The sequence below is a fragment of the Lucilia sericata genome, unplaced genomic scaffold (genome assembly GCF_015586225.1).
Source record: "Lucilia sericata isolate MDLA Ls3-8-SP2 unplaced genomic scaffold, ASM1558622v1 Contig003059F_arrow, whole genome shotgun sequence".
Taxonomy (NCBI): domain Eukaryota; kingdom Metazoa; phylum Arthropoda; class Insecta; order Diptera; family Calliphoridae; genus Lucilia; species Lucilia sericata.
Window position 1 is genome coordinate 12,501 of NW_023996671.1, and position 12,500 is coordinate 25,000.

Here is a 12,500-nt window from a genome sequence, read left to right on the forward strand (position 1 = left end):
GATAGATTATCAATTTATTTTATTATACAACCTCAACTCATATGGGATTACCCCCTGAATTTAAGCATATTAATGAGGGGAGGAAAAGAAACTAACAAGGATTTTCTTAGTAGCGGCGAGCGAAAAGAAAATAGTTCAGCACTAAGTCACTTTGTCTTTATGGCAAATGTGAGATGCAGTGTATGGAATGTCAAATTTCTAGTATGAGAAATTAACGATTTAAGTCCTTCTTAAATGAGGCCATTTACCCAAAGAGGGTGCCAGGCCCGTATAACGTTAATGATTACTAGATGGCATTTCCAAAGAGTCGTGTTGCTTGATAGTGCAGCACTAAGTGGGTGGTAAACTCCATCTAAAACTAAATATAACCATGAGACCGATAGTAAACAAGTACCGTGAGGGAAAGTTGAAAAGAACTCTGAATAGAGAGTTAAATAGTACGTGAAACTGCTTAGAGGTTAAGCCCGATGAACCTGAATATCCGTTATGGAAAATTCATCATTATGATTTTAATATTTATAATATTATAATAATGGTGTGCATTTTTTCTATAAAGGACATTGTAATCTATTAACTTTACATTATTTATCATAAGATCATTAGATTATGTTTATTCAAATTATTTTGCTTGCAATTTAATATCGAATAAATTCTTTTGATTTGATAAAGCGTTGATAGATTTATTATATACAGTGCTTAAATATTTATATTTTATAATATCATATTAATCAATGATTTTTATGTTCATTATATGCACTTGTATGATTAACAATGCGAAAGATTCAGGATACCTTCGGGACCCGTCTTGAAACACGGACCAAGGAGTCTAACATATTTGCAAGTTATTGGGAATAAAAACCTAATAGCGAAATTAACATAACTTTAATGGGATTAGTTTTTAGCCTATTTATAGTCTATTAATTCAATCCCGGGGCGTTCTATACAGTTATGTATAATAATATTTATATTATTTATACCTCTAACTAGAGCGTACCTTGAGCATATATGCTGTGACCCGAAAGATGGTGAACTATACTTGATCAGGTTGAAGTCAGGGGAAACCCTGATGGAAGACCGAAACAGTTCTGACGTGCAAATCGATTGTCAGAATTGAGTATAGGGGCGAAAGACCAATCGAACCATCTAGTAGCTGGTTCCCTCCGAAGTTTCCCTCAGGATAGCTGGTGCATTTAAAAATTATGTAAAATAATCTTATCTGGTAAAGCGAATGATTAGAGGCCTTAGGGTCGAAACGATCTTAACCTATTCTCAAACTTTAAATGGGTAAGAACCTCACCTTTCTTGGTATGAAGGTTGTGGTTGTGATATAATGTGCCCAGTGGGCCACTTTTGGTAAGCAGAACTGGCGCTGTGGGATGAACCAAACGTAATGTTACGGTGCCCAAATTAACAACTCATGCAGATACCATGAAAGGCGTTGGTTGCTTAAAACAGCAGGACGGTGGACATGGAAGTCGTAATCCGCTAAGGAGTGTGTAACAACTCACCTGCCGAAGCAACTAGCCCTTAAAATGGATGGCGCTTAAGTTGTATACCTATACATTACCGCTAAAGTAGATGGTTTATATTCAATTTCGGTTGGATTTTAAACTTTGAAACTTTAGTGAGTAGGAGGGTACAATGGTGAGCATAGAAGTGTTTGGCGTAAGCCTGCATGGAGCTGCCATTGGCACAGATCTTGGTGGTAGTAGCAAATAATCGAATGAGACCTTGGAGGACTGAAGTGGAGAAGGGTTTCGTGTGAACAGTGGTTGATCACGAGTTAGTCGGTCCTAAGTTTAAGGCGAAAGCCGAAAATTTTCAAGTTATAATGAATAAGTAAAATATATACAAGTATATATAAGAAAAAGTAATAAAACACTTGAATAATTTTGAACGAAAGGGAATACGGTTCCAATTCCGTAACCTGTTGAGTATCCGTTTGTTATTAAATATGGGCCTTGTGCTCATCCTGGCAACAGGAACGACCATAAAGAAGCCGTCGAGAGATATCGGAAGAGTTTTCTTTTCTGTTTTATAGTCGTACTACCATGGAAGTCTTTCGAAGAGAGATATGGTAGATGGACTAGAAGAGCATGACATTTACTGTTGTGTCGATATTTTCTCCTCGGACCTTGAAAATTTATGGTGGGGTCACGCAAACTTCTCAACAGGCCGTACCAATATCCGCAGCTGGTCTCCAAGGTGAAGAGTCTCTAGTCGATAGAATAATGTAGGTAAGGGAAGTCGGCAAATTAGATCCGTAACTTCGGGATAAGGATTGGCTCTGAAGATTGAGATAGTCGGGCTTGATTGGGAAGCAATAACATGGTTTATGTACTCGTTCTGGGTAAATAGAGATTTTCGGATCTTGTTCCCCGGATAGTAGTTACGTAGCCAATTGTGGAACTTTCTTGCTAAAATTTTTAGGGAATTATCGCAAGATATATTCCTTTTAAATTATAACGACTATCAATTAACAATCAATTCAGAACTGGCACGGACTTGGGGAATCCGACTGTCTAATTAAAACAAAGCATTGTGATGGCCCTAGCGGGTGTTGACACAATGTGATTTCTGCCCAGTGCTCTGAATGTCAAAGTGAAGAAATTCAAGTAAGCGCGGGTAAACGGCGGGAGTAAGTAACTATGACTTAAGGTTGGTAAGGTGTGTCTCTTATTATAAGAACTCGCCATGTGCCTATGACATACCTCCTCGTGGTACCAACCGGTAACGTTAAGAAGTGGAGTATACAATCATTACTGAACATGCAGAGAAGGTCTTGATTGTATACATAGTTAACTATGAAATTCGCTGGAAACCGCATTAAGCGGACTTGTATCACCCACCCTGATGCGTGTTCCCAGCTTATTTCATTAGGAAACTAAAACACTTCTTAACGGCTAAATGTCAAGGCTTACGGGTCCCTGGGGTTGCCACCCCCTTCGACTCTTTTAAATCGGCGCTAATAATGAAAATGAAAATAATAATATAAATTTAAATCGTCGTGTATCAGCACGGCGTACCGATTTGGACGGAAGGTTGGATAGTACTCCCGGTACATCCATGAATCTAAGAGAGCGAGCTATTAGAGAAACATTGGGAAGTATGAATTTATCCTCTGTACCTGAAGAAAGTAGTGTGACAGGTACCAGAGTCAACATTTTCAATTCCACTACATCCAACCCAATGTCTCGATTAGGGGACAGTAATTCTAATTCTAATTCTAATCATCTTAATCTAAATACACCTGAGCAGGCAGGTGGAGACAGTGGAGTTTCAGTCGGGGCTAGCGGTATGACTGATACTCCACATCTCTGTGTCGTATGTGGTCGCTCATTCTCGACTAAGTCGGGTCTAGGCGTCCACATCAGACGTGCACATCCGGATGTATCCGATCAGATGAATACCAGATCGGATAAAAAGGCACGATGGAATGATGAAGAAATATCGTTACTGGCATGTACCGAAGCTGAACTGATCCATAAAGGTGGCGTTCGCTTCATGAACCATGCTCTACGTGAGCGGTTCGTGCATCGCACAGGTAGAAGCTATTAAAAAGATGAGACAGCGAGATGAATATAAGGTTAAAGTCCGAACCTATCTCGACCGTTTAGCTTCTACTGAAGGACAAACTAATATGCGAGTGCATGGGTACCCAACCAGGACGCGATCATGGAATCATCTGAAGTCGTCGATGAGGTAGCTCCTATAGTGGAACACCCATCTAGATGGACCTCTTCCTATAGTGGAAGATCCTATCAAGACCTTTCTGCTCAGTCTAGATGATCTAGATACTGACAGTCACTGTGCACCTTATCTGAACTCTATTGTACGCAGCGTCAATGAGAACGATAAGGATCATGTTCTACACAGACTGTCGGGTTACTTAGATGAGGTATTTCCACCACGCCTCAGAACCCGACGGCAGGTCTTACCCCGACCACCTCCTACGTTCACAAATAGACGTAAGAGGCGTAGACATGAATATGCCAAGGTCCAGCGAAATTTTCGCAGACACAGTGGCCGATGTATAAAGAGTATTTTAGACGGCACTGAGAGTTGCTCACAACCGCCCAGAGATATAATGGAGCCCTACTGGAAGGCAGTCTTTGAACATAGGGAAGAAGTGGGGCCACAATGTGAAAATCTTTCTAGGTACCTTCTTGGGAATCCTTGGTACCCCATAGAGCATGATGAGATTAAGGGGTCCGAGCCTTCTCTTACCACCTCGCCCGGAGCGGATGGGATCACATCGAGGCAAATCAGGTCTATTCCAACAAACATGTTGGTTCGAATATTTAACCTGATGATGTGGTGTGGTAAGATACCTAGAAGATTCCGTGTGGCCAGGACAATCTTCATACCGAAGAAGCAAGAGCCCTCGCTTCCTGAAGATTACCGACCCATAACCCTATCTTCAATTCTCCTTCGGTGGCTTCATTCTATCCTGGCGAAGAGAATATCTAAGTGCATTAATTTCGAACGCAGGCAGAAAGGTTTCATGCCTACGGATGGATGTGCCGATAACACGACCATGATCGACCTACTTCTCAGGGTCCATCATCAGAATTTCGAGTCCTGTCACATAGCAGTATTGGACGTCAGTAAAGCGTTTGACTCAGTGTCCCATAAGGCAATTTTAGGAACACTAAAATCGTACGGCTTGCCGCAGGAGCTTGTCGACTACATAAGTCATTTGTATGAAACATCAGGCATCACTTTCGCGGGTGATACTTGGGAGTCGGATCAATTAGTTTTACCCGGCAGAGGGGTAAAACAAGGGAGATCCCTATCTCCAGTACTGTTCAATCTAGTTGTGGACAGACTGATCCGTAAACTTCCAGTAGAACTCGGATGCAGGATAGGTAATCAAATGACGAATATTGCCGCTTTTGCTGACGACCTTGTAATCTGGGCCTCTAACTCCGTTAGGTCTTCAAAAATTGCTTGATATAACGAGCGAATTCCTTCTGTCATGTGGACTCCGGCTTGAACAGCGCCAAATGTCTCTCTGTGTCCATAAAGGACAGCCCAAACAGAAGAAATCTGTCGTAGTTCAACAGGAGTTCAAGATAGCAGGTCGCTCTATATCAGCTCTTAAGAGGACCGACGAGTGGAAGGTACTTAGGTGTAACATTTACTGCTGATGGGAAATCGAAGGTGGATCTGAAGAAGGACCTTATTGTGAAGTTAGATCGGCTCACTAGAGCACCCTTAAAGCCACAACAAAGATTGTTTGCGCTACGAACTATATTGATTCCACAACTTTATCATGTACTGACCCTCGGGAACGTCATGCTTGGTTGTCTAAATGGAATCGATCGTAACGATTAGGCATTACGTACGAAAATGGCTAAGTCTGCCAGACGATGTCCCTGTCGCTTTCTTCTATGCGTTGGTTGAAGACGGCGGCTTGGGTCTAGTCGCACTCAGGTGGCAGGCACCTCTATTACGACTTGAGCGTCTGCGGAATTTACAATTACCACTAGATAGTGGAATTGTGTCCGCAGACACTTTCGTTGCTGCGGAGGTCGCCAAAGTAGAAAGAAGACTTTTGGCAGGAGATACTAGGATCCTGAGTAAGGGGGATATGAGAGCCTATTGGGCCAAGCGGCTGTATGACTCCTTCGATGGGCGTGGTCTATTACAAAGTAAAGACCACAAACAAGCCCACCGTTGGGTGAGAGAGCCTACCAGGCTTCTGTCTGGTAGGGACTTTATAAATTGTATAAAGTTACGCATTAACGCGCTCCCCACCCGGTCGAGATGTTCCCGTGGTAGGACATCCAATCGAAGGTGCCGTGCGGGCTGTGAAGCTCAAGAGACTCTTAATCATATAGTTCAGGGATGTTATAAAACTAGGGCTGATCGGACGAAGAGACATGACAGTGTAGTTAAGTATGTGGACAGAAGTTTAAGGGGTAAGGGTTTCACGACAGTAGTAGAAGGACGTTTGCAAACAATCGATGGTATTCGGATTCCGGATATAGTGGCTTACAAAGGGGAAAAGATCTACGTGCTCGATGCACAGGTTGTCACAGATGGTCGTGTTATGTCTGAAATGCATAGAGAGAAGACGAACAAATACAATAATCAGGGCGTGATTAGGGCCTTGACGGATCTTTACGGACGTGACCAATTGCACTTCGGTGCAATTACGTTAAATTGGAGAGGTATTTGGTGTAGGGAATCAGTTGATAGGTTATTAGATTGGGGGTTAATTAGAAAAAGTGACACCGCTATTATTAGTACTAGGGTTATGATAGGAGGTATTATTTCGCATCGTAGATTCATGGATCCGCGCAGTTTGAGATCGGGTATCGGTTAGAGTGGCATCCGGTAGATTAGACTCTGCAGGCCTCTCAATTGAGGGGTTTGCAGAATTAATTTTTTTTATTTCCTTAGACATTAAAGTAGTTTACGTGCAGCCTGCGGTTATCAGGCTTAAGTTTTTTGTAGGACGTTTCTGCTTAGCTCGGGCTAAGTTAGTACGGGCACCGCCCTTCGTACGTGGGGCCTGGTCACTCCTTGATCGGGGAGGAGTGGGTGTGTGATTGGTGGGATCGTTCGTCAAAAAAAAAAAAAAAAAAAAATAGCCAAATGCCTCGTCATCTAATTAGTGACGCGCATGAATGGATTAACGAGATTCTACTGTCCCTATCTACTGCCCCCCCGGGCATGTTTCCTTGATGTTCAGACCGCATCTTGGTGTATTGCAATCCGGGGGTAGATAGGTGCTACCAATACCTGTAGTCTTCCGGGACTATAAATTGGTGTTGACGATTTACTGCCTGGCCTAGTCCTTGCATAAATCGAAAAGAGGTCTAACCAGAGCACCACATAATCTGGTACTACGGGTGGCCAGTTGCCCGCAGGACTATGTCCTGGCTGGTCAGTTGGTTGAGGTTCCTTCGGGATCCACGTAGTGGCTGTGGTTTAAACCTAAATCGCAGGAAGGGGTGCTTGGTTAAAAGACTGATACACGGTGAAATATAAATTTTCAAGATACATTTCTGTTATCGTTCCTAGATGCAAGGAGCGGTACAAATTGCAGAGCATGACTGTGGATTAATAAAATGTTGGAATTGAGCTGATAATGCGAAGAATTGGTAAACGAAGATGAACGATGTTTCTGATGTCTACTTTGAATTCTATAAAGAGAATGGAGTGATTGATGGATTTGACGGATGTGTGATAAATGGGTACAGATGTAAGATGAACGATGAATGATGAATGAGAGTTAGACTACGGTCTATCTAGCCAATGGAGTGCGAAGTCGTCACTGCCCTTTCTTTAATTTTGAAGCGATTTTCCAACATGGTTGAGTGTATGCTCAACTTATCACAGTGGGTGTCTGTGACCACTGAAATAAAGTCTTGTCAATTAATATAATCTGTGTTTTTCGGACTACCAATTACGTCCCCTAGGTGCTGTTGCCGAATCAACAGAGCCTTAGTAGTGTGGTTGACTATCTAGCGAAACCACAGCCAAGGGAACGGGCTTGGAATAATTAGCGGGGAAAGAAGACCCTGTTGAGCTTGACTCTAATCTGGCAGTGTAAGGAGACATAAGAGGTGTAGAATAAGTGGGAGATAATTGTCTTTCGGGGCTTTTATCAACAATGAAATACCACTACTCTTATTGTTTCCTTACTTACTTGATTAAGTGGAACGTGTATCAATTCTTAGCCATTTTACGGATATATTTATATATCTTATGGTATTGGGTTTTGATGCAAGCTTCTTGATCAAAGTACTAAGAGTTTGTTATATAATTGTAAACAAATCTTGATGAAATAATGGCATTTCGGTGCTATTGTTAATATTTAAAATTTGGTATAACTCCCAATACTCAGGTATGATCCAATTCAAGGACATTGCCAGGTAGGGAGTTTGACTGGGGCGGTACATCTCTCAAATAATAACGGAGGTGTCCCAAGGCCAGCTCAGTGCGGACAGAAACCACACATAGAGCAAAAGGGCAAATGCTGACTTGATCTCGGTGTTCAGTACACACAGGGACAGCAAAAGCTCGGCCTATCGATCCTTTTGGTTTAAGGAGTTTTTAACAAGAGGTGTCAGAAAAGTTACCACAGGGATAACTGGCTTGTGGCGGCCAAGCGTTCATAGCGACGTCGCTTTTTGATCCTTCGATGTCGGCTCTTCCTATCATTGTGAAGCAAAATTCACCAAGCGTTGGATTGTTCACCCATGCAAGGGAACGTGAGCTGGGTTTAGACCGTCGTGAGACAGGTTAGTTTTACCCTACTAATGACAATATGTTGTTGCGACAGCATTCCTGCGTAGTACGAGAGGAACCGCAGGTACGGACCTATGGCACAATACTTGTTCGAGCGAACAGTGGTATGACGCTACGTCCGTTGGATTATGCCTGAACGCCTCTAAGGTCGTATCCAAGCTGGACTGCAATGATAAAAATGGGGCAATTGCGTTGTATGGCTCTTAAACCATTTAAAGTTTGCCTTTGGTAAACGACAATGGATGTGATGCCAATGTTATTCGTAGCATAGCAAGTGCAGGAGGATATTATCACCTGTACGCCGCGCTAGCTACTTATAAAAACATTATTTAATACAATGACGATGCCTAGAATCAATTGTAAACGACTTTTGTAACGGGCAAGGTGTTGTAAGTGGTAGAGCAGCTGCCATACTGCGATCCACTGAAGCTCATCCTTAGCTTGACGATTCGATCAATTATATTACATTTATAATATTTATGATTATATATCATCAATTATTATAACAGATATTTTTGAATACAATCGAATTAATTTAAAAAAGAAAACATCTTGTAATAAGATGTTTTTTTTAAAATTGAAAAAATTATATGTATGTATATTATATATTAATATACATATATAAATAATAAAAGAAAATAATATTTAAATAATATATTTATAATAAGATGTTGGTTTTCAAGTTGATAAAATGATATATGTATATTATATATATTATAATATACATATATAATATTTAAATAAATATATTATTAATAAGATTTTTTTCTAAGTTGATATAATATATACATATATGTATATTATATATTAATACACATAATTAGAATAAGTTGTGATATAACATATGTATTAATATAATATATACATAATAAGATTTTTTTCTAAGTTGATATAATATACATATGTACATTTCATATTAATTACATATATAAATAATATATTAAAAATAAGAAAAGGACTTAGAAAAAAAAACTTAAGAAAAAATAGTAAAGAAAAAGAAAATATATATGAAAATATAACAATAATATTGATAAATTTATTGATATATAAAAATATGAAACGCTAAATGTTAATGACAATTTTTGGAGTTATATCTAATACATATGTCAAAATATGAACAAATACAAAATTGCTCTATTGCCAAAGATAAATTTTTAATTCAATTTATTGATTTATCTATAGATATTTCAAAATATGAAATGCTATTGCTATTGCACACTAATATAATAAAGTGGCGACGGACAAAAATAAAAATTTATGTAGCTGTTGGAGTTTTTTTTTTTATTGTTATCAACATATGATTTTCTTTATTGATGGAAATGACGAAAAAAAAAATTTTTATTGATTTTCTTTATTTTCATATTGATTTTTTTATCTTAATGTTAATAATATAGATCTAATCGATATGATTATTAATCAAAAAGAAATTTTAAAAAAAAGTAATTTTTGAAAAAGTTATGATTTTTTTAAACTTTTAAAAAACCTAATTGGCGGAGAACTTGTACTTACTCATCTCTAAGGAAACTTATAAATTATTTTGGTTTAAAGTAATGTGTATTTAACAAGAGATGTCAGAAATGTTAAAAAATAACATGGATCTACTATCATTGTGAAGAAAACTTTATTCAACAATCGTTGGATTATAGAATTCGATGTCGGCAATTCCTATCATTGTGAAGCAAAAATCATTCATCAAACGTTGGATTGTTCAAGGGAACGCGAGCTGGGTTTACCTCATATCATTGTGAAACATAATTCATTTATCAAGCGTTGGATTGTTCAAGGGAACGCGAGCTGGGTTTCGTAAGACATACAGATTAGTTGTATTACTCTAAGAATGAAAGACTATTTGCTAATTTCTATCATTGTGAAGAAAAATTCATTCATCAAGCGTTGGATTGTTCAAGGGAACGCGAGCTGGGTTTACTTCGATGTCGGCATTTCATATCATTGTGAAACAAAATTTCATTAATCAAGCGTTGGATTGTTTCAAGGGAACGTAAGACAGATTAGTTTTACTACTCTAAGAATGAAAGACTTTTTAACAATTTCTATCATTGTGAAACAAAACTCAATTTATATAGCGTTGGATTGTTCAAGGGAATGTAAGACAGATTAGTTTTACTACTCTAAGAATGAAAGACTTTTTGAAAATTTCTATCAACAAAACTCATTTATATAGCGTTGGATTGTTCAAGGGAATGTAAGACAGATAAGTTTTACTACTCTAAGAATGAAAGACTTTTTGAAAATTTCTATCAACAAAACTCATTTATATAGCGTTGGATTGTTCAAGGGAGTGTAAGACAGATAAGTTTTACTACTCTAAGAATGAAAGACTTTTTGAAAATTTCTATCAACAAAACTCATTTATATAGCGTTGGATTGTTCAAGGGAATGTAAGACAGATAAGTTTTACTACTCTAAGAATGAAAGACTTTTTGAAAATTTCTATCAACAAAACTCATTTATATAGCGTTGGATTGTTCAAGGGAGTGTAAGACAGATAAGTTTTACTACTCTAAGAATGAAAGACTTTTTGAAAATTTCTATCAACAAAACTCATTTATATAGCGTTGGATTGTTCAAGGGAATGTAAGACAGATTAGTTTTACTACTCTAAGAATTGAAAGACTTTTTGAAAATGTCTATAATTGTGAAGCAAAACTCAATTGATATATAGCGTTGGATTGTTCAAGGGAACGCGAGCTGGGTTTACTTTGATGTGAAAGAAAATTTCATTCATCAAGCGTTGGAATGTGTTCAAGGGAACGCGAGCTGGGTTTCGTAAGACAGACAGACAGATTAGTTTTACTAATCTAATAAGTCAATATTTTGGCAATTCCTATCAATGTGAAGAACAATTCTTCATTTATTCACAAAAATGTTATTTATTGTAGCATAGCAAGTGCAGGAGGATATTATCACTTGCACGCCGCGCTAGCTACTTATAATAACATTATTTTTGAATAGAAAAGGGCAAGGTGTTGTTAGTGGTAGAGTCAGCTGTCATACTGCGATCCACTGATACTCATCCTTAGCTTGACGATTCTACTATTCAAAAATATATTATATTTATACAATATATATTATGATTATATGATATATAATCCATAATCCATGTATAATATATTTTATATACTATATATATATATATGATGTATATGATGATGATATTTTAAATAATCATCATATACAACATATATAATATATATTATATAAAATATATTATATATGGATTATGGATTATATATGATATAATCATAATATATATTATATAAATATAATATATTTTTGAATAGTATTATAGAATCGAATTGGATTAAGAAATAGAAAAACATCTTGTAATAAGATGTTTTTTTAAGATTTAATAAAAAAAATACATGAGCATATTATAGATTAATGTGCGAATGTATAAAATGAAAATTTAATTTAAGTGGCAAAATTTTTCTGTCATCGACTTAGAAAAAAAACGAAAAAAAAAGTTTTAAAAGCAAATTTTTGGGGGAAAATTTTTGTAAAAATTGCTTAAAAATGGTAAAAATTATGGAATTTTGTTAAGAAATTTGTAGTTTTTATGTAAAATTGTTTGTATAAGTTGCACTATTGATGGAAATACTCGAATTTTGTATCAAAAAATTTGTATTATTTATGGAAAAAGTGTAATTTTCTATAAAACAATGAGCATTATTTATGGAAATACTTGAATTTTCTATGTAAAAATTTGTATTATTTATGGAAATACTACAATTTCTGTATTAGATAATTTCAATTATTTACGGAAATACTACAATTTGTACATAAAATGTTAATTATTTATGGAAATAATAGGATTTTTATTTATATAAAATGAACATTATTTATGGAAATGCTACAATTTCTATATAAAATTTCTATTATTTACGGAAATACTACAATTTCTGTATAAAATTTCAATTATTTACGGAAATACCATAATTTGTATATAATATTGACATTATTTATGGAAATAATGCAATTTTCTATATAAAATTTCAATTATTTACGGAAATACTACAATTTGTACACAAAGTTTACATTATTTATGGAAATAATACGATTCTTTATATAAAATGGACATTATTTATGGAAATGCTACAATTTCTATATAAAATATCTATTATTTACGGAAATAATACAATTTCTGTATAAAATTTCAATTATTTACGGAAATACCATAATTTGTATATAAAATTGACATTATTTAGGGAAATAATGGT

General features: G+C 36.6%; 1 pseudogene; it reads left to right on the forward strand.

Annotated features, from left to right (window-relative positions):
• The first annotated feature begins 27 nt into the window (after positions 1-27).
• On the forward strand, positions 28-8,715 carry LOC119614564 (annotated as a pseudogene).
• The last annotated feature ends 3,785 nt before the right edge of the window (positions 8,716-12,500 follow it).